This window comes from Triturus cristatus, chromosome 2_1 (assembly GCF_964204655.1).
Source record: "Triturus cristatus chromosome 2_1, aTriCri1.1, whole genome shotgun sequence".
NCBI classification, from domain to species: domain Eukaryota; kingdom Metazoa; phylum Chordata; class Amphibia; order Caudata; family Salamandridae; genus Triturus; species Triturus cristatus.
In genome coordinates, this window is record NC_140581.1 from 794,255,123 (window position 1) to 794,276,236 (window position 21,114).

General features: G+C 45.4%; 1 protein-coding gene across 6 annotated transcripts in view; it reads left to right on the forward strand.

Moving 5' to 3' along the window:
• Nucleotides 1-21,114, forward strand: part of SEMA4D (semaphorin 4D) — a 756,105-nt gene that overhangs the window by 726,669 nt on the left and 8,322 nt on the right. The window lies entirely within an intron of this gene.

Genomic DNA, 21,114 nt, shown 5'->3' on the forward strand with positions numbered 1-21,114 from the left:
GGTGAATTTATTCCACATTACTACTCTTTACCTTGCAAGGTCCCCCCGGGGGTCCTGGCTTAGCCCATAACATTCCAAAGTCAATGTTACTCCATTGGCAACACACACATTGTCTTCTCTTTAGCCACTGAGACACAGGGATTTGGGCAAGATTCTGTGACTGCATGCAGGCAGTCAGTTTATGGATGTCCAGACACTGCCAGAAACTTAATTCAGGAAAGACTGAGGTCTTGCTCTTTGGTGCCCAGTCTTCCTTTTGGTCCCCGGTGTGGTGGCCTCCAGATTTAGGCATACTTCCCACACCAGTCAGATCAACCAGAATTTGGGAATTCTTATCGATGATAAACTGATCTATTTTGAACAGGTAAATGCCGTTACCTATGCCTCCTTCATTGCTCTCAAGTTGATTAAGAGGGTTTTACCTTTCATCCCAGTTAATATTCAGAAAATGGTTGTCACATCTTTGGTGTTGTCCAAGATTGATTCTGCAATGGTCTTTATCTCAATGCCCATCAGCATGTACTCAACAAGCTGCAAACCATGCAAAACGCGGCAAGTCCCTAAATATCAGTTTGTCTATGAGGAAACTTTATTGACTCCCCATCAGACAGAGGGTCACTTTTAAGACTCTCTGTATTGTAATCAAAGCACTGCATGATCAAGGTCTCTATTTTTGAGGAAGATTATTACTTGGTACACTCCAGCTGGGTCTTTACGGTCTGCCGCTGCCAAATTGGTAGTAGTGCCCAAGTTCAAACGTGCAGCCTGGGGTGCCAGAAGCTTTGTGTTAGGAGCGACAAAAGCTTAGAATGCTCGTCCCCTATATATTAAAGCCATGCCCAACCTCTTGGCTTTCAGAGAAGCCTTCATGGCTGTTTACCTCTGAATAGGCTTTTCATCTTCTGGTTCTCTTCTCTGTTACCTCACCAGCGCCAAGACACCTTTTCTGGCAATTAAGCGCTTTAGAAAAGTCATTAACATAACATGGCACCTGTACTGCTAACACCCTCCAGCTGCTATACGTGATGGCACTAATTGGGAGCCAGACATGCCCTGGCTTAGCTAGACTGTCTTGCTTGGATGTACTTCATGCAACCTGGGAGTGCCTCGGTGTTCACCAAGTCATTCGGACCTGCAGCACTGCCAATATCCAATTTTCATGTGCCTACAAGTGCTATTCCTCGTCCACAATAACGGGCTGTGCCCCTAGTCCCTTACACAAACTGCTGAGCAGACATGGTTAACTTCTCTTACCAAAATGAAACCAGCTACGCCACTAGCATCCACTCCTCTCCTGAGTATTTTTTTAATTATATATCATCATAATGACGATCTGGGAGCACTCGCACAATGCCATGACAAATGCCAATCAATTAAAAAACCATGTATATCTATGACTATACATCCCAGAGTGCCCTGTGCACTCCCTTGCTGTATGTCACGGTCTTTTCAATTAATATTTGTGTATTCAGAAGACGTGCATAGAATAAAACAGATATCGACAAGAAGACAAAAAATATCTTTATTGACAAATTTCAAACCATTCATAATTTTTATTTATTTATAATGAATAATAGTATTCAGAACTTTTTATATTCAACGTCTTATGATCATGAACTCATCTTGAACATCAGTGAGATATTGCACAGTCCCACAGCATTTCATGCATTTAAAGTGCTTCTTCAGGGAAACTACTAAATCTTTCAACAATTATGAGGCTACTTTTAACTGATGAAGCAACACAATGTTATAATACAATGTGAAATTACCTTAAAGCCCAATCAGTAGTCATGTACTTATAGGTGGAGATTATAAGGTGTTCAAGAATGAGACTCTTAACCAAAGAGTTAGAAACCACCATGATCACAAGACCATGCTCCCTCTTATTGTCTGTTGTATTTGGATTTATGTTTACACATGCCCGAGGGTTTACCCACTATTTCAAGTTCAAGTTCAAATGATCTTTATTCGGAATGAATACATCCATAAAAGTACATACAGGTTAAAACACATAAAAACATATATAAAAATTTTTAAAAACAAAATTTTCAATTGGGTTTGAGCAGCATATATAACATAAGGTGCAGAGTACATAGTAAGGATATACATAGTCTATTCAAAAACAAGATTTCCAATTGGGTTTAGCAGCATATATAGCGTAAAGTGCAAGGTGCATAATAAGGATATACATGGTCTATTAATATATATAGTTGTAGATTCCACCTTATCCACTTCCATAATAATCATACAGATCCAAACACACATATAATTGATTCTATATACAATTTATATAAAAAATGATAAGGTGCAATGTACATTCAGTAACCGTTATGTGTGTTCCATACTTGCCCTAGATCTTACACAGATTTTTATAAAGCAATTTACCACATGTATAACCTCGTCTGTTGGCAACATTTGTAAGAATCTCAATGCCAGATTAAAGTCCCTTAAGTTATGTTTACGAAAAATCGGCATTAGATATTGACGGGTATACAGCTTATAATGGCCACAGAAGAAAAAGAAGTGCAACAAACTTTGTTTTCCCCCCTCTGGACAGGGGCAATCCAGCTCTTCTAAACTTTTATTATAGCCAAGGGGGAAGCTTAGTAAATTGACAATACTTCCTTCCCGGTACCTAAATAAAAGGCTCCGGTTCCATCTTCCAATTGGAATCGACAGATATCTACAGGGCTTGTTTAGGTTATCATTGTCTGGATCAGTTAGTGGCAGATATTTAATAACAACAGGTTTTACCAATTCGGATCTCCTTCGTTCTTCCTTATATAAATCAAACAGTGCCCGTTTTACACCGTTCTTGTGAGAAGGGGCAATGATATTAGGGGCGCTGAACAGAAGACCATGTCCCACACTCGACAGGCTGTTGTTAACTGCATTTAACCAGGGTATAAGGTGGGAGCTTTCATGTAGTAAACAATCAGATATTATGCTGCGTGTTAAAGATGCAGCTGGGTTGGACCATATTTTTATCCAGAAAAGCGCAGGCCTTGACCTAATAAAATCAGCAATATATGGCAGCCTAAGTTCATTATGACAAATAAATGTGGGCGCACAGGGAACTCCCCCCAGTACCTTTCTACAAAATCTATTTTCCTCCAATTGGAGAGAAGTGCTGTTACAATAACCCCACACTTCTGCTCCATATGTACCAGTTGGGTGGCATTGGGTACGATAAATATTAAGCAGGGGGGAAATAACATCGGCCATTTTGGGTTGTTGGAGAGATAAAATTGAATTAATCGATTTACCAATTTTATTTCTCGCATAGGCAGCATGTGGCTGCCATGAGCCTGTGTTAGAGAATAATAACCCTAAATAAGGGAAGGTGCTGGTGCATTTTAATATATTGTCCCCTGATTTTATCGAAGTGATGTTATACTTTTTAGGTCCACAGTTCATAATGAAAGATTTTTTAAAATTAGTACTTAGGCCCAAATCAGACATAAAAGCAACAAACCCAGTGATTAAAATGCGTAGAGCATTCGGAGTACGCCCCATTAATACTGCGTCATCCGCATAAAGTAAGGTAGAAATGGGGGAACCATTTATAATTGGTACATCCTTAGTGTTCATGCTCAGAGAGCGGCTCAACCCGTTAATGTACAGAATAAAAAGCAGAGGGGCGAGTACGCAGCCCTGTCTAACTCCTCTGCTAATAAAAATATCATCAGATAATTCGCCATCATTATTAATACGTACTCTCGCCTTTAGATCCCTATGTAAATAGGAAAGAAAATATACCAGTGAACTATCCAAACCATAATCAAGCAAAAGTGACCACAACCTAGAACGATTGACAAAATCAAATGCGGAACTCAGATCCATAAAACCTAAATAAAGCGGGGACTTTTTAACAATAGTATATTTAGCCATAATCAAGTTCAGATTAAGGCATTGTTCAATTGTACCCACATGGCTTCTGAATCCCAGTTGACTGCAATGTAAAACATTATTATCCTCAGCCCAATTTCGTATTCTTTTAAAAATTATCCTTCCGAGAACTTTTAACGTATTATCGATCAGTGAAATCGGACGATAACAGGCAGGATCCGACCTGTCACCTTTTTTGAATATCGGTACGATTACACTGTTCGACCAGGAGTCGGGAATTGAGCTGTCAGCCAAATTATTGAATAGGTTACATAATAAGGGGGCCCAAAAATTTATTTCGGATTTAATCTGGTCGATAGAAAGACCATCCGGGCCTGGGGCTTTATTACTGGTGCTCTCAAGTATAGCGTCCTCCACCTCGGATACTAAAAAATTCAATCGGTCAACAGTGTTAAATGAGGGGGCAATATCTTGGGAAGAGGGTAATATAGCATAGATTTTAGAAAAATGCTCTGCCCACGCTTCACCAGTTATATTGCAATTGATTGGTTTGATGTTCGAACCAAAAGATCTAAGGGACTTGACTTCTTTCCAGAAGCCTGTCGTGTCCTTTAGTGAGGCAAAGCGCGTGAGAGATTCCCAGTGATTAATCACTAGGGCCTCAGATCTAATACGTAACACGAGTTTATATTTTGATCTTAATTCTCTCACTAGTTGATCGTCCCTAGGATTGATTTTTAAGGCAGCCCTCAGGTCCCTATTGGCCTTAGAGCAGGAGGAGTCAAACCAGCGGGAGCCACGATCTATATTAGGCCTAGCTGGTTTAGAGGATTCTCTTTTAATAGCCCCACAGAGATTACCAAAAGCAATAACCACATCATCGCCTGGGCTAATATGCGACAGACAGGTCTCTACTATCATAGGGTGCTTTTTGATTACTCTAGCTAGGATATCTTTATTATCCACCCCTTTCCATATTAATCTTAATCTATCAGTGGATAAGTCCAAATTTTGTTCCCCCAACTCTGCTCTCAGTGTAACCTTCGTGGTCTGTGGGTTATCTAAGTATATTCTAAGCGGATAGTGATCACTATATGCGGAACAGATTACTTCTGCTTTTAAAATTATATCACACAGTGTGGGACAGATAAATATATAATCTATCGTAGACGCACAACCCTGGCCTATATATGTAGGTGTTAATATATTGTTTACACTAGAACCAGCAGTTTCCATTGCATTTACTAAATCACGGGAGGCTAGATGATTTTTCAACTCTTCACCGTTTCTACATGGAGGACTATTACGATACAGGTGAGCATTAAAATCCCCTCCGATGCAGATGCCATCAAAGAACCCATACTTCTGTCCCTCCATGATTTCGTCAATAAAGTTAAACAATGATAAGAAATTGTCATTGGGACGAGTAACAAAATCATTATTATAAAAATTTAAAAATTGATTAAACATAATTTCATCCTGTTAATGTACTTCATAGCCATAAAACATTTACCCGGGGTAGGGATCAATTTTGTTTGTACCCCGGATTTAATTTTAGTCCAAATAGATAAACCCCCACTGGGGCGACCCATAGTTGAAACAGAAGCCTTTAGATTATAACAACAAAAACCCTCCATTGTAGGTGTAATTGTACACCAAGTCTCTTGTAGCATCAGTATGTCACAGTTATTTTTAACCCATTCTAGCCATTCTTTAATTTTCATTTTAGTATTAAGTCCCGCTATATTCCAACTTACAAAAGATAGTTCGGATACCTGGGACAATAGACTTTGGTTTGTGGGTTTTTCTCTCTCTACAGTCCAAGACAGAGGTTGTGGGACTTCCAAAGTTTCGGTGGTTGTTGCCATTGATGAAGAATCGGCTGAATTAATCAATAAGGGTCAGTCTAACGTGTCCAAATCTGACAAAGGGGCAAATCTGTTAAACATATTAAGTGGAGGTAAAGTTGGCTGGAATTGCGTAAAGGGTGGCTGGAAATGCATTGATGGTAATTGAAATTGCATTAAGGGTGGCCGTGATTGCATTGTGGGTTGTCTGTAAAAGTAACTCAAAGGTAACATAGTTACAACTGTAGGAATGGCGAAGCCGTTACCATTCCTGTTGAGTAAAAATCTTACGGTACCAGGGTTTTTAAAATTGAGAACAATACAGTCACCTTCCTTATCTTTAATTAAAGGGCCAACCCAGGACACCCTACGAGCCGATAGAATCTCTCTGGAAATATCGAATCCAACACCTTTATGCTTAGTTAGCCAGTCTCTGCATTTATTTTGCAGTTGCACCCATGATTCCCCCTGTTCCTCCCTCAACGGTGGTACTCCTGCAAGAACTAGAACATAGGGACAAGCATCCGGTGGCAAGTGTAAGGCGGGCCCTTGGTGTTTAAAAGGCTTGCTTGTCCCTGCATGCCCGATACCTTTATTGTTATCAGCAGTTGGTCTTGTTGCTGTTATAGGATAGGTAGAACCATTTTTGAGGTTACTGGCCTTTTTATTAGTACTAACAGAAGGGGCAGTTTGTCTAGGTGCAGGCGTTGGGGTAGATTTGGGAGGTAAGTTGGATTTTGTCAGGTTCTGCCCTCCATTAGCAGATCGGGGTAATGCAGGTGAAGGGGCTGATGTTCCAGGAATACTCGTGCCACCACCCAGTAAAATGGGAACTTCCTGTTTCTTTAGTGACAGAGTGTTGCTTACGGATTCAAGTTGTTTTACAAGACGGTCAGCTCTGATTTGATCCAGGATGACCGACCCCTTTCTTTTTGCTTCTTCGTTTCTGACCAGGTTGTCTAATCTATCAAGTCTTTTAAAAACGTTATTAAACTGGTTGATCATTTGCTTCTCTAGTCGATTAAAAATAGTATCCACTATAGTATCTATAAGGTTCCCATTCTGTTTCGTGAGATGATAATTATCTCCCATTAGTGTTGTTTGGGTCCATATAGTGTTAGAGGTCCCACTTGAGTCAGTGGTGGTTGCGGTAGGAGTATCATCATCCGCAACCACAATATCTTTGTCCACAACATGAGCAATTTGTGCCTCAGTGAATTTTTGTTTATTCCACAGACTCTGAGGCGTAGGCTGATTCTTGCTCGTTGGGAGTTTTTTCCTTTTATTGGCACTAGATTTGGTAGTACCCCTTTTGCGTTTTTCCCCTCCCTGTTTATTGCTAGTGTCAGTAGGTCCCAGGGTAATAACATCATCCTGGGAAGCAATTGTAATAGTTGGAGCAGTCTCAGACAACAGGGATACGTGGGATGGTGGTACCAATACCGGTTTTGTAATTATAACAGCTGGTGATAGAGGAATCCCAGGGCTATTTGACAATGATGTCGACTGGATAATGTTGTTAGAACAGCTCATGGACATTCTTCTTTCAGTGTCAGCTATTTCACTTGATACCAAGTTCAGTGCATTTTCAAGTAGGGACTCAAATGTGGCAGGGGGGAACGGGAAATCGTCCTGTGTAATACCAGCATTTACAGACTCCATATTTAGAAGGTTGTTTAAACTCACCAAAGACGAGAAGGAGATGGTAGAGGGGTGGCCCAGCCCGGCCTCCTTCGGCCCCGGACGGCCACAGACGGCCCGGGCTCAGCCCGCGCGCGTCCCGCGACGCGGAGGAAGGCGCGTGTTTTTAAAGCGCCTCCGGGCGCGTTGGCGGCGTCAGCGGCCGCAGGGGTGCTTGGGGGCTGTAGTCTCCCCCCGCTCTCGACCGCAAGTATGGTGATGGCGGCGGCGGGGGAGACGAACAGCAAGGAGTGCCCAGAACAGCAGCGCCAGCAGCGCTGGCGTAGAGATGGCGTGAGCGGTTCCCTCAGCAGGTAACAGGGTCCGTCAATTCCCCCGCTCCTCCGTGGAAGGCGCGTGTTTTTAAAGCGCCTCCGGGCGCGTCGGCGGCGTCAGCGGCCGCAGGGGTGCTTGGGGGCTGTAGTCTCACCCCGCTCTCGACCGCAAGTATGGTGATGGCGGCGGCGGGGGAGACGAACAGCAAGGAGTGCCCAGAACAGCAGCGCCAGCAGCGCTGGCGTAGAGATGGCGTGAGCGGTTCCCTCAGCAGGTAACAGGGTCCGTCAAGAATGAGACTCTTAACCAAAGAGTTAGAAACCACCATGATCACAAGACCATGCTCCCTCTTATTGTCTGTTGTATTTGGATTTATGTTTACACATGCCCGAGGGTTTACCCACTATTTATCAAATTGAATATTGCTATAGAGCTCAAACAATAGTCTTCATGCCACCTCATGATCACACCGTGCCTACGTTGCCCCAAAATAAGAAAAGTGTTCTAAGTGTGCAACAATTATGTGGCAACATTATTATCGAGTAAGCATGCTTGGTGCCTGAATAGAGGTTGTGCCTACTATCCTCTTAACTTACAGCAGTGACTCCATGGAGACTAAGGGCCAGATTTACCAGTTTGTCACGCAGCGTAGTGCAGCAGCCGCAAATGCAGCACTGCACTGAGTGAGGAGGAGAAAGCAGGAGAGCGCCACATTTACAAAAATATGGAAGGATACCCTTCCAGTACAAAATGCTATGCTTAGACTAACTTAAAACATTTTCCCGTATTGTATGTATGCTGTACAGTGCAGCATGCATGCAAAGTCAGAAAATAAAGGAGAAAAGAAAAGGGTGTGTGGCCAGGCCAGCAACCAAGATGGAGGCACGGCACTGAAGCTCTGCGTCCAAGCTCCCGACATCACGGGATATCAGATGACTATTGCTCAGTTCGGTTCTGGAGGAGTATCCATTGCTCCAGATACATAAAACGCTGATGCCCCTGCAGTGCTAGATGGCATGGCGGACCTAGCTTGCCTCGGAAGCCCCGAAGTCCGAAGGGACCGCAGGTGGGCTTGAGGCCAGGGCTACTGGGCCGTGCTGCGTCCAGGCTGCTCGGATCCGTCTACAGAGCAATGCTATGAGTTGGCGCTCTCTACGAACCTCCCCCTCGTATCGATCAATTGATGGGCAGCGGAGGCCTGAATCGGACCAGTCGAAGAGGCCCGAGGGCTGGGGTGTGGAGCGGAGCAAACCATGTGGTCTTGAGGAGACCACGCCACCTGCACGCCAGTTAATCGGGGATCGGCGTTGCTGGGGAGTCTGCTTCCACCATGTGAGCTGCTGGTACAGTGACAGGGGGTGCAGGGCGGCGGTGCTACTTGTGATTGTGCCACGGTGTGAGTGGAGTTGGGCCTGCGGCCCCGATGCACTGTCCCACCCTGGCCCCAGCCCCATTCGATTGGAAGATGGCAGCAGCCGCATAGGAAATAGAGGCCTGCCCCATGCTTTCCCTGGATGCCGCATGCTATTTGTCTGTGAGGGCCTGGACAGACCTACGTGGCAGTGCAATTCGTGCAGTTCTCTATACTCCTGCTGGGCTGTGGGGAGGCCTCTTTGGACAGTTCTGCTAGGTGTGGAGACGTGCTTTGTGGCTGTGTGACTGGCTGGCATCGTCATGGGCCAATCAGACCCCGAGCAGCATAAGCTGCAGTTTGAGCGCCCCGGGAAGCGAGAGGAGATGCACGCAGCCGGTGAGATGTTTGAAGCAGCGGCAAGCTCCCAGGCACCACTGCAGCCCGCCACGGTGGAGGCCCTAATGTCGGAGACATGGAAAGGATTCGGGCCATAGACTCCAGGTTTGACACGCTGTCTGGTAGATTTGACAGTATGGCAGAGCACCTGGACTGCCACCAAGTCAGGATTGAAGGTGCTGTGGAACGGGTCTCAACATTGGAGGATGGGGCGACCACCATCGCAAAGCGCCTTGAGAAGGTGGAATGTTAGCTAAAAATAGCGGCCTTAAAGAATGAAGGCCTGCAAACTAGGTTACGCCGCAATAACCTTCGTATCACAAGTGTGTTGGAATCCATCACCAATGGAAAAATGGATCCGTTCATCGAGAACCTATTGGGGAAGTTGTTTGGTCGTGAGGCTTTTTCCTTCACCTTCCTTGTTGAACATGCGCACTGCTCTTTGTGACTGAAGCCTCCCCCAGGGTCGGCTCCACAACCCATCATCACACGAATACTTAACTTCAGGAACAGGGACACCGTTCTCCGCCTGGGGCGTGACCGTGGCCAGATCCACTTTCAAGGAATGATGCTCTCATTCTACCCTGACTTCACCCTGATAGTGAAGGAGGCACGCCACAAGTTCGTTGTGGTGAAGGCAACACTCAGGGGCTTTGGCATGAAATATGGCAAGCTCTACCTGGTACTGCTGCAGGTGGACATACAGGAGGGAAAAATAAGTGTGTTTGACATGCCAGCGGAGGTCGAGGACTTCTGCAAGAAACACGCCAGAGATGACCAAAATATCCCGGAGGGATCCCCGTCTGGGTCCCCCCTGATCTGCAGGCCACGAACAGCTCCGACCACTTTCTAGCGGACTGATGACCACCGCCCACCGGGTTTTGATCGCTACTGGAAATGCTGTTACCCCGATTGGTGCATGGACTATCAGACTGCGCTCCCTGGCGGCCCGCCGTAGGCGATGGGGCTGTGATAGAGACGGCCCTCATGCACTGGGCTCCAGATTATGGGGCTAGTGGCATTGGGGTTGTGATTACCTAATGTATCCCGGATAACCCACACCCACTTCCCTCTGCTTGGGTCATTATCCTGCCTCCATTAGACACTAATATTCTACAAAGGGAGTTGGATGTTGGTGCATTACCTCCCCCCATGGTGTACACCACTTCATTAACAATATTCCTTGGTGGTTTTTCTTTGTACTGTTTATTGATGGGTTGTTCCCCGGTGTTGTTTTACTCGGGATGGGTGGAGGTTGGTTTTTTTTTAGGGCACGATCACACTGTTATGTATGTACTCTTTCTCCAAGCGGGTTCCCTCATTGCACCTGCGCCCATGCCTGCCTTTAACTCTTCTGCCGCCCGGATACTCGATATACACCTCATGTCATGGAACATTAGAGATATTAACAATCCCCTCAAGGGTAAATTGGTACTGCACTGCTTGGCCAGACACCGGGTTAAAATCGCATTTTTGCAAGAAACCCATATGAGCCCCGGCATCCCTCCTTCTTTTGCCTCGGCATGAGGCCCACATCGGTACTATTCAAATTGCAGCTCATATTCCTGCTGGTCTGTATATTAATACACAGAATGATTCCCTTCACCCTCCTCGCCACAGACGGGAGATATGTGGCTGTGGTGGGCCGTATTGTAGGCCAGCTGATACTCTTGTTGAACATCTACGCACCAAATGTTGACTCCCTTGAGTTTTTCCACACTTTGTCGACACTACTCGACAGGACAGATGCAGAACACATTGTCATTGGAGGGATTTCAATTTATGCTTTGACATGGGCTCCTTGGCAGAGGCCCTAAGTTGCAAACTGCGAGCCATGCGAATTCTGTACGATATTTGCGCTTCGCATTCCCTCAGGGACATATGGTGGCATAGACATGCACAGTCCCCGGGCTACCCCTTTTACTCTGCCCCTTATGGTACCTGGTCCTGCCTGGCATATTGGTTCCTCTCCCCCTTGCACCTTCCCTGGCTAGTTGAGGTAGCAGGTTTACCCTGTACATTGTCATACCACACTCCGGTTTGTGTGGTTCCTGCTGTGCCACTCCCGGGTGCCGCGTAGAGGGCATGGCACTTCCCTGGTCAATCTCGTATAGACCCAGTTTTCCAGGACGAACCCCGGGTAGCCATAATTGATAATTTCAACATCAAAGTGGGTACAGTATCCATGCAGGCTAACTTGTGGGAGGCATTCAAGGCATATACCCGCCGTATAGTGATTGCCAAACATGACTATCCTGCTGGACATTCAACGCTCTTTAGCAGGGAAGTGAGCTCGTCCTCAAGGATGACACACACACCTCGATGGAGAGCAAATACTCCCAGAACCACTACAGTACTACACGAAACTATACACATCCCGTTGTACCTGGTAAGATGGTGGTCTGGCGGAATATCTCAATGAGGTCACTTTGGTCTGGCTATCCACCCCACAATAGCAGTTTCTTTGTGAACCAATAGTGGTGAAGGAGATTGTCTCGGCAATCTACTCCATGGATCGCTGAAAGACTCCAGGATCAGACGGGTTCACAGGTGTGTTTTATAAAGCATGTAAACACCTGCTTGCCCCTCGCCCTCTCGAGCTCTTTGCTGAGTCGCTAGAGGCGGATGTCCTCCTCCCCACACTCTGCAAGGCCATTGTAGTCTTGCTGTTGAAGCCAGGCAAGGACTCGCAACATAGCCAGTCATACAGACCTTTATCCCTCCTGAATTTCAACAATAACATTCTTGCAAAGATCCTGGCCACTAGTCGCTTCTTCTTGGGACCATCATCTCCCACTCCATTTGGGCTTTGTTCCTCACCATTCTACCTCTATAAATTAGCGCACGCTGTTCTCTGTGTTCCACAGGGTCTCGCCAGAGATCCCAGCAGCAGTGACCCTGTTGGATGAAGATAAAGCTTTTGACTCACCGGAGTGGCCCTTTCTGTGGGCCCCCCTGCGGAAGCTCGGGCTGTCGCATGGATTCATGTGCCTAATTCAGCTTCTCTATGCTAGCCTGATGGCGCGTATCCGAGCCAACAGTTCCCTGACTGCTCCGTTTGCACCGTATGGGGCACAAGGCAGGGCTGTACCCTCTCTCCATGGCTGTTTAAAATAGCAATAACCCCCCTGGTCCGACACCTGCTGGAACAACACCTATGGTGCTGGCTGCAGTTTGAAAAGGGACCGCTGTTCCGGCCCCTATACGCAGATGACATTTTACTTTTTCTCCGGCATCCCGTTGACAATGTGGGCCCAGTGTTGCCTGAGGTACAATGATTTGGGCAGTTCTCGAGGCTCCAAATAAATTGGAGCTAGTCTGAGCTATTCCCACTGACGGAATCTACCAAGTAATTTCTCAGTAACTTCCCATAGCACTGGTGAATGGGCACCAAATACCTGGGTATCCAAGTCCACCGGGATAAGGAGCGGGTTCTTTGCCTAAACTATGGCCCGGCGGTGGATAAACGGATCTGCCAGATCGAAAGATGGATTAAGCTGCTGTTATCAATGGCGGGGCGAATAGTGATAATTTAAATAATCGTCCTACCCCAGTTCCTCTTAACATTCCCATCCCCCTTTCGAATGCCTTCTTTGCTACTCTGAGGGGCTCTTGTTGTGATTAGTCTGGGCGGGTCTTGGCTGCGGATTGAATGGCAGGTGCTTGCTCTGCCGTATTGGTGGGAGGGTTTCGGGGTACCCAACTTGTACCTCTACTATCTAATAGCGCAGTACATATATCATTGGTACCACAGCGATGCCAGACTTCCATACAGTAGAATAGACAGGGAAATCGCTAGATCTACTCCTCTTAATGCCGTGCTCTCCCTCTGGGTACCTTTGCACCCCAGAGACATCCAGCAACTCTCCACCACCTGCTGGACGTTGCGCCGTTAGCAGCGCTATTTGGGTACAGAGAGTTTGTACTCACCTGCGCTGCCACTTGTGGGCAATCAGTGACCCCCACCGATGGCAGACCCCACCATCAAATGCACACTCAATATACTTACGTTGTGCATCGCAATTGACCTGTTTCCCTGAGAGCATTTAGTATCTTGGTCAGAGGATGCCCGCTTTGCTGACGCCACCCCCTTGTATAGATTTGTTTGGCATCGGGTACAAAGCACCCTGAGGGCACGGGTCCCCAGTTACCCCATAGCTCCTGCAGATTTCACTGCCCTTACCGCCCTCATCGAGGATGACACTGCCTGCTGTGGATGGTCGACTGTGAGAAGCATGGGAGGAGGACCTGCAGGATCCTGTGCCAGACAACGTCTGGTACTACTGTTGCATGCAGACCAAGTTAGTCTCCCCCAACCACTGGCATAAATTATTGCATTACAAATTCTTGCCCCAGCTTTACATGGCACCCAAACTCCAGGCCCAGATTGACCCTACTCGTTTATCGTGTTGCCCCAGGTGCCATGCCGAAGAGGCGGACTTCCTGCATCTAGTGTGTCTGTGCCCCCAGGCGGGTACTTATTGGACTGAGGTCTTTGTACGCATTTTGCAGATGGTGGGTGTGACACTGACCTCTAGCCCCCTTCTCTTCTGGCCTTGCTGGGGTATGTGTGAGACGCCTCAAAAGACACCCGCAGATTTTTTGCCATTGCCCTCCTCTTTGCAAAATGGGAGTTCGCCTTACACTAGGGGGCACACTATGCCCCCCTGCAGCCAGCTGGCTTTAGAAACTTATCGTCTGTGACACAACTAGTGAGCTATATGGTCAGGTGTAGCCCTCCACTTCGCGCCCGAGACATCTGGCCGCTTCTACGTACATATCTACTTCAATCTAACACCACTGACTAAGAACGAAGGTGGGTTGGTGAGGGATGGGGCGCTGCTGGACGGTGGCTGGGACTGCCGCAGTACACCCGCGGGCAGGATTCCCTCCCCTCTGTTCCACCCACCCCATGGGACCCGTAGGGACTGATGCATGCGTGGCACCCAACCCCCAGGGTGCACTTTACCCGGCTGCCTCCCCACGTTCCCACCCCCCTGCACAAACTTATATTGAGTCTGGGCAGCTCTTTATGCTCCACATGATGCGTTAAAATGACAGACAATTTCACTGTTCAGTTTTGTCTTCCAATGGCGATAAGTACAAACTGTCATTTTACTTATTGAGCACAATTATTGTTAAAATCCTAAATAAAGCATTTAAAATAAAGGAGAAAAAAAGCATTTCCCCTTCAAAGCGCCTATAAGAAATGAGCGTTATTTTCTAAAGCTGATCCTTGTCTATTTTTTTAAGTAAATAGGGCTTAGCGACAGAAACCATAGGTAGTTGCACAGGAATGCCCATGCATCATCCATGGTATGTCCCCTTGGCGGCAAGTGATGCAAAGCGGTGCTATACGCCGCTTTGCGTTACTTGCCAGCATAAAATAAGCTTTATGCTGGAAAGTAAATAGGTGGAAAAGATTTGGCGTTGTGTACTGTTGTGAGGCAAACACAGTGTTAAGTCTTAGTAAATAGACCCCTCAATATCCAAAAAATTAAACACTGTAAAAAAAAATCTGTTACCACAACATAGTTGTTTAACCACTGGCTTGTTCAAGGATTGCACCACTACTATTTTCTGACCTTTGGTGCGTTCCAACTAAAGTAACAGAACTCCAACTGGATCCTGGGCTGGCTGGGTGTGGACGAGTAAATACCAGTGGCTGACATTAATTCAAGCATTCCATCCATCACTTTTTTATGTACTTCAGTGTGACTTAGACTAGGTTGAGGACATAGAGAGGTGCCATGCGAAGGATGGAAAGTAAGAAGAGGTTTATTTGAAAGAAAAGAAGAGGCAACAATAATTTTTCAGTCAAGGCTCATTTTAATTGGAATGCAGGGAGTCTTTTCTGAGATTGCATGCAAACCTATAAAAAGAAACAACATTGGGGCATATTATCAAGCACGGCGTTAAAATTATCGTCGCTTTAGCGGCAGAAAACTGCTGCTAAAGCGGTGATAATGGGCTTGATAATATGCCGCAGAGAATTCCAATAGAAGCCCATGTTGACACCAGAACATGGGCTTCTGTGGGAATTCTCAAGGGCATATTATCAAGCCCATTATCGCCGCTTTAGCGGCAGTTTTCTGCCGCTAAAGCGACAATAATTTTAACACCGTTTCTTGATAATATGCCCCATTATTTCCGTGAGATAGTGCTATATTAGTTACTTCAGATATGCTCTAGAATCAGGTGTACAGCCTATCTCCTGGAAGGCTACTGCTAGGCCACTGCTTTTGCAAGAACGGTTGATCAACTTAAGGGCTGGAAGTGTAAAGTAATGGCTGGATGCATATATAGGGAAATATCGAGAAGTTTAGCTTGTGCTCAAAGACAACAGGAGCCTCATGATCATAGTAAAGTGAGAGAGCATATGGGTCAAAATGGCAGACATTGAAGAGGAGATTCTGCAAATGTATTTATTTATTTATTTATAAGGCGCGACATTCATCCATAAGGATATCACGGCGCTAAGGAGAACACATCCAAAATGAAGGGGTTCCAGGGAGGGGTTCCTAGGTGAAGAGTCAGTCTTTGGGAAAAAGATAAGTTTTTAGATTCTTCCTAAACGCCGTGTAGTTGTCTGTAAGTCGAAGGTCAAGAGGAAGTTCGTTCCAAAGTGTTTCAGCAAGATGAGAGAAGGAACGACCCCCCACTCTGGACTTCCTGATACTTTGGTTACTGCCCGAGCCTGATGTCCTGACCTCAGGTTTCGAGTGGGTGCATAGAATTCAACTCTGTCTTGGAGAATTCTGGGTCCAAGATGATGTAAGACCTTATATCCATGACTCAGCATCTTACATTTGGCCCTTTGTTTGAGTGGGGGCCATTGGAGTGTCCTCAAACACTCAGATACTGAGCTGTACTTACTCTTGTTGCATACCAATTTTGCAGTCGCATTCTGGACCAGCTGTAGTGGGGAGAAAAGATAGTCCGCCATGACAATAAAAAGAGTGTTCCCATAGTCCATCCTACTTATAAGCTAGGCTTGGACAAGGGTTCTCCTACACTCTATAGGGATCCATTGGAAGAGTCTTTTCAACAACTTTAGTGTCACAAAGCTCTTCCTTTAGAGTTGACGTACATGATCCTGCATGGTAAGTGCACTGTCAACAAGGATGCCCAGATTTTTTGCAATTTGTTTGGGGGCGGGGGCATTGCCGAATAAAGATGGCCACCAGGTTGCATTCCAAACTGATTGTGCTCCTCCGAAAAGAAGAATCTCCGACTTGTCTGCATTTAGCTTCAGACAGTGGTCAGACATCCAGGATGCCATTTCTGAAAGACAGCTAGCAAGTCTGATCCTTGTGTCATCGTGTCCATCAAGAGCGTTCATCAGTTGGGTATCATCTGCATAAGAGCAAATACTGATGCCCCATTTTTCACTGATTTTAGCTAGAGAGGACACGTAAACGTGAAAGAGGGTAGGGCTCATGGAAGCTCCCTGTGGTACGCCATATTTGATTGGTACTGGGGTTGAGGAAAAGTGGCCCATCTGTATGGTTTATGTTCAGTTATTTAGAAAGGAACAAAGCCACTGAAGGGCTTTAGAATGTACACCTTTGTCATACAAGGTTTTCAGCAGGCGGTTGTGTGGGACGGTATCGAAAGCCGCTGACAAGTCCAGAAGGATCAGGGCGGCAGCTCTGCCCTGGTCGACCTCACACCTGATGTTGTCTAATACTGCCAGAAGAGTTGTCTCAGTGCTATTATTAACTCGAAAGCTGGTTTGGGTGATGTTCAGGAGTTCATTAGACTCGAGCTAATTGATTAGTTGCCTATTTACCAGCTTCTCCATCACTTTGGATAGGTATGGGAGCTGAGATATGGGTCGATAGTTTGCTGGGTTTTGAACATCGGGGCCCACTTTTTTTAGTAGGGGAACTACCGTGGCTTTTTTCCAGATCCCTGGAAATACTGCAGTATGTAGAGATTGGTTGAGTATTAGTGTGACATAGGGGCATATGGTTGGGGCAATCTGGGAAAAGACAAAGTGGGGGCAGGGGTCTAATGGGACCCTGATTTGACTTCAGCCATTGCTTTTGCCACCTCCTTCTCTGGGAATGGACTTGAGCATCAGGATGTGGGTTTAAAGTTCCCCAGTCTAAGTCATTCGATGAATGCTGTTCCTTAAATCAAGAATAAATCTCATCAATTTTATCGGCATAGAATTTGGTGATGGCCTTGCAACCCTCAAGGGAGGGTGTCAGGGCTTGGGACAGGCTGGCAGGGTTACATAGCTCTTTAACTATTTTGTAGAGTTCTTTCGGTGAACTACTGTTGTCATTCACTCGTTTTGCAAAATAGATCTTTTTGGCGTTTTTAATGGCAGTGTTATAGTGTCTCATCTCCGCCTGATATAACTGTCTAAGCATGTCTAGTTTGGATAGTCGCCACTTGTGCTCGAGAGTTTTACACTTTCTTTTCAGATTTTTAAGATTGATTGAATACCATTTTTCCGATTTAGTTCTGCCTTTGGATTTATTCCCTGATTTGGGGGCACAGAGATCGAAGGTGTTGGAAATTTCTGCAAGGAATTTTTCTATGCTAATGTGCAAAGGTAATGACTTTACAGCATCATGATCTTTCAAAGAAAAATGGTGTTTAAACGGTTACAAGCCTCCAGGCTCTTTTTGCCACTGCTGATGACATTTGGGGGCGAATTAATTTCGCCGGGAGGCTGAGTGAATGAACTCAAGAAATGGTCTGTCCATGATAGGGGTCTTATTTCCGAAAAGTTGGTAGGTTCGATATTAAAAAACACCAGGTCCAGGGTGTGTAGGTTCCCCAATCCACTGTTTTAGTTGCAAGATCTTCATGTCACTATCAAGATGTTTAGCCGCGTGGTCATTAACATCCTTAAAGTGAACATTAAAATCTCCTATCAATACATAAATCTTGTGTTTCAGACATAAGGGAAATAACTGAGTGAGGAGCTGTGCGCTAAAGTCTGGTTTGTATCTGGGTGGGTTATAGCTAATTGTGCCCCCAAGTATGTTGTAAGTCCCCTTTAGTATTTGAAAGGCAAATTTTAGAGCAGATGTCTTATGATACTCACCCTTAAAGTTAGGCTCATTTAATTAATTGAGAAGGCAAAGTGGTAACGACTCAGATGGGGATGAGGACAGTAGAAGTGTCATGCCTACAATCCTGCGGCTGGACACCCAGCTAATGAAGGGGGGCGATGTAGACAGGGCTACTTTTCAATCCTATGAACTTTGTTGGCATGCTGCTGCTTAGTTCATCTTCAGCACCGCCATTTGGTAGATGGTAGGGGCACAGTAGTTTCTGTTGTTCAAGGTGAGGCAGTTTCTAAGCCAGGCCTGCCCTTTGTCTATCACCAATTGCTGCTTCAGAAAGGTTAATGACTGCCAGGTGCAGAGGACTCACACTTCATTGCGCCCATATTTTGGGTACTCAGGTTGGCGCCAGACTCAGTGGTATCTGCTGTGAGAGGCATCACTCTATGTAAAGGCAGGTAACCTGTGAAGGGCACTTGAAAAGAACCAACCTTTTCTGCAGCATGAAACCATACGTTTTGCAGCATATAACCAGGAAATGCTTATATTGCCAATGTCAAAATGAACCCAGAAATCCTAGCAATATTTAGATACAGGCTAGCTGATTAACTTCTCCATCTTTGGTGTGCCATTTCGTTTCCTGCAGTATTTTGATATCCTTGACATTACTATGCATTTGAAAAGATGTACAAATCAATTCTACGTTATAAAGAAAGTCAGTATCTGGAAGTGTATATATGAAAGCCTTTGCGATTAATGTCACTCCGGTGCATTGTTTGTAAATGTTGTAGATTTCATAAAGTAACTCGGTGGCCTCTTCTAATGAGATACATGCATAGCTTTCGTAAGGATGCCAATCTTCTTTGCCACCTCTGAAAAATCTGTCAAGACCATATTACCCACCACTAATTAATAAGTCATTATGACTGGACCATTATCAACGCCTAGGATTTATACTCAGTAAAATTAATAAAATCAAGCTGGAATTAAAACGAGTTTACCCTGGTCTAAAACTTACCAAATGGCTCACAAGGAGGATCAGAAGAGGCGATCAAAAAAGAGTTTCAATAGCAAAATAAAAACTATATTACCATGTGCACCTTCGAATCCCTGATTCAAACAAATGACATGTTTATTACTTTCCTGGAAAATGACCAATTCAGCAGCAATAATGAGTAATACTTGCTATAACGAAGAGCACTATATGGTTTTAAATGAAGATTTGTGATGCACTCTCAACCCCCAACCATTAATGTCTCCACTCTGCTACTCTTCAGTTATCCCTCACCAATCTCAAGCATGTATCAGAAGAACAAATAATCAGGCTGGCATCACAGAATCAAGCATCCAGTGGCACAGTGTCTAGCTTCATGCATTGAACAATTCTTTCCATCCATGGTAACTGACATGACCCACATGATGAACTCTTTCTTAAGATCGGCATATCCCTTGGCCAATTACATCATACCTCCACTCACGTACCATAGCGGTGTTCATCAGGGGCTTTATTGACCTTAAGAGAAATCAGGGTGTCTCGGTAGCTCTAACAAAGTCTGACGCACATGGCCTGGTGCATTGACACCAGGGGGCAGATTTACAAGCCCCTTGCGCCACTTTTGCGTCACTTTTAACATGGAAAAAGTGACGCAAAAGTGGTGCAAGGGGCTTGTAAATCTGCCCTCAGGTGACTTCTAATCTTCAGGAGCTCCATCCACTTCCATGGGTGCTCAGCTCAGACTTTCTTGGTAACAATGTGTAAAGCGTAATGACTCCCTTAAGCCTGGCAACATCCCAGACATGATCAGAGAATTTTGATGCACTCAGTAAATGTATCCATGTCTCAGAAAAATTGAACTTCATCGATTCGCATATGGAGGGCAGGCACAAGGATCGATTTTCATTTGATGATTCACACACTGAGTTACTACAGATATTTCTATTCACTGCCGAAATCCAGGGAACGGGGAACGGGGAAGGCTGTCACCCCATAGAGAATCCATCCATCCTTTTTTTTTTTTTTTTTTAAAACCTTTAGTTTTTGTATTTTCATCTCAAGCAATGAACATTTCATTGTTATGGAAACAAAAACAAAATTATGAAGACGTACCTCAAGGACCATGAACATTACATTTTGTAACAGATAGTGCATTCCCAGCCAATATCATGTGGGGACATTTTCCAACATAGCAATCAGATGAATCTTTACATGCATATCCCAATGTCAGGTGACCATTGAACATGAGATGTGCAGGGCAGGTAGAATCATGAGATATTATATATACATATCCGCAGACAGGGGAAGGAGACAACTTTATACATAAAGCGTCAAGGCACAGCGTGGGTATGGTCTATCAAGGTTGTCAAGGCAGGGAGGATCCACACACAAAGACACTGGGTCGGGGGGACAACACCCATCCGCACCAGCGAAGGAGAGCAGTGCCTGCAAGAAATGCCCATACAACACAGTTAAGCAGAAACTTCCAGAACAGTAGTGTCTGATCCCTCTGCACCTCCTAAAAGAAGGTAGCTTTGCAGTGGGCCCCAACTATCTCTAGGCCTAGAGGCGAGCGGCAAAGTCTCAGCGTAAATGTTGGATTGTTCCTGACAGTAAAGCAAGTTGCCTAGCCAAGTCTGGAATTTCGGGGCCCTCCCCCTGCCCCATCGACATGCGACCCTACGCTTTGCC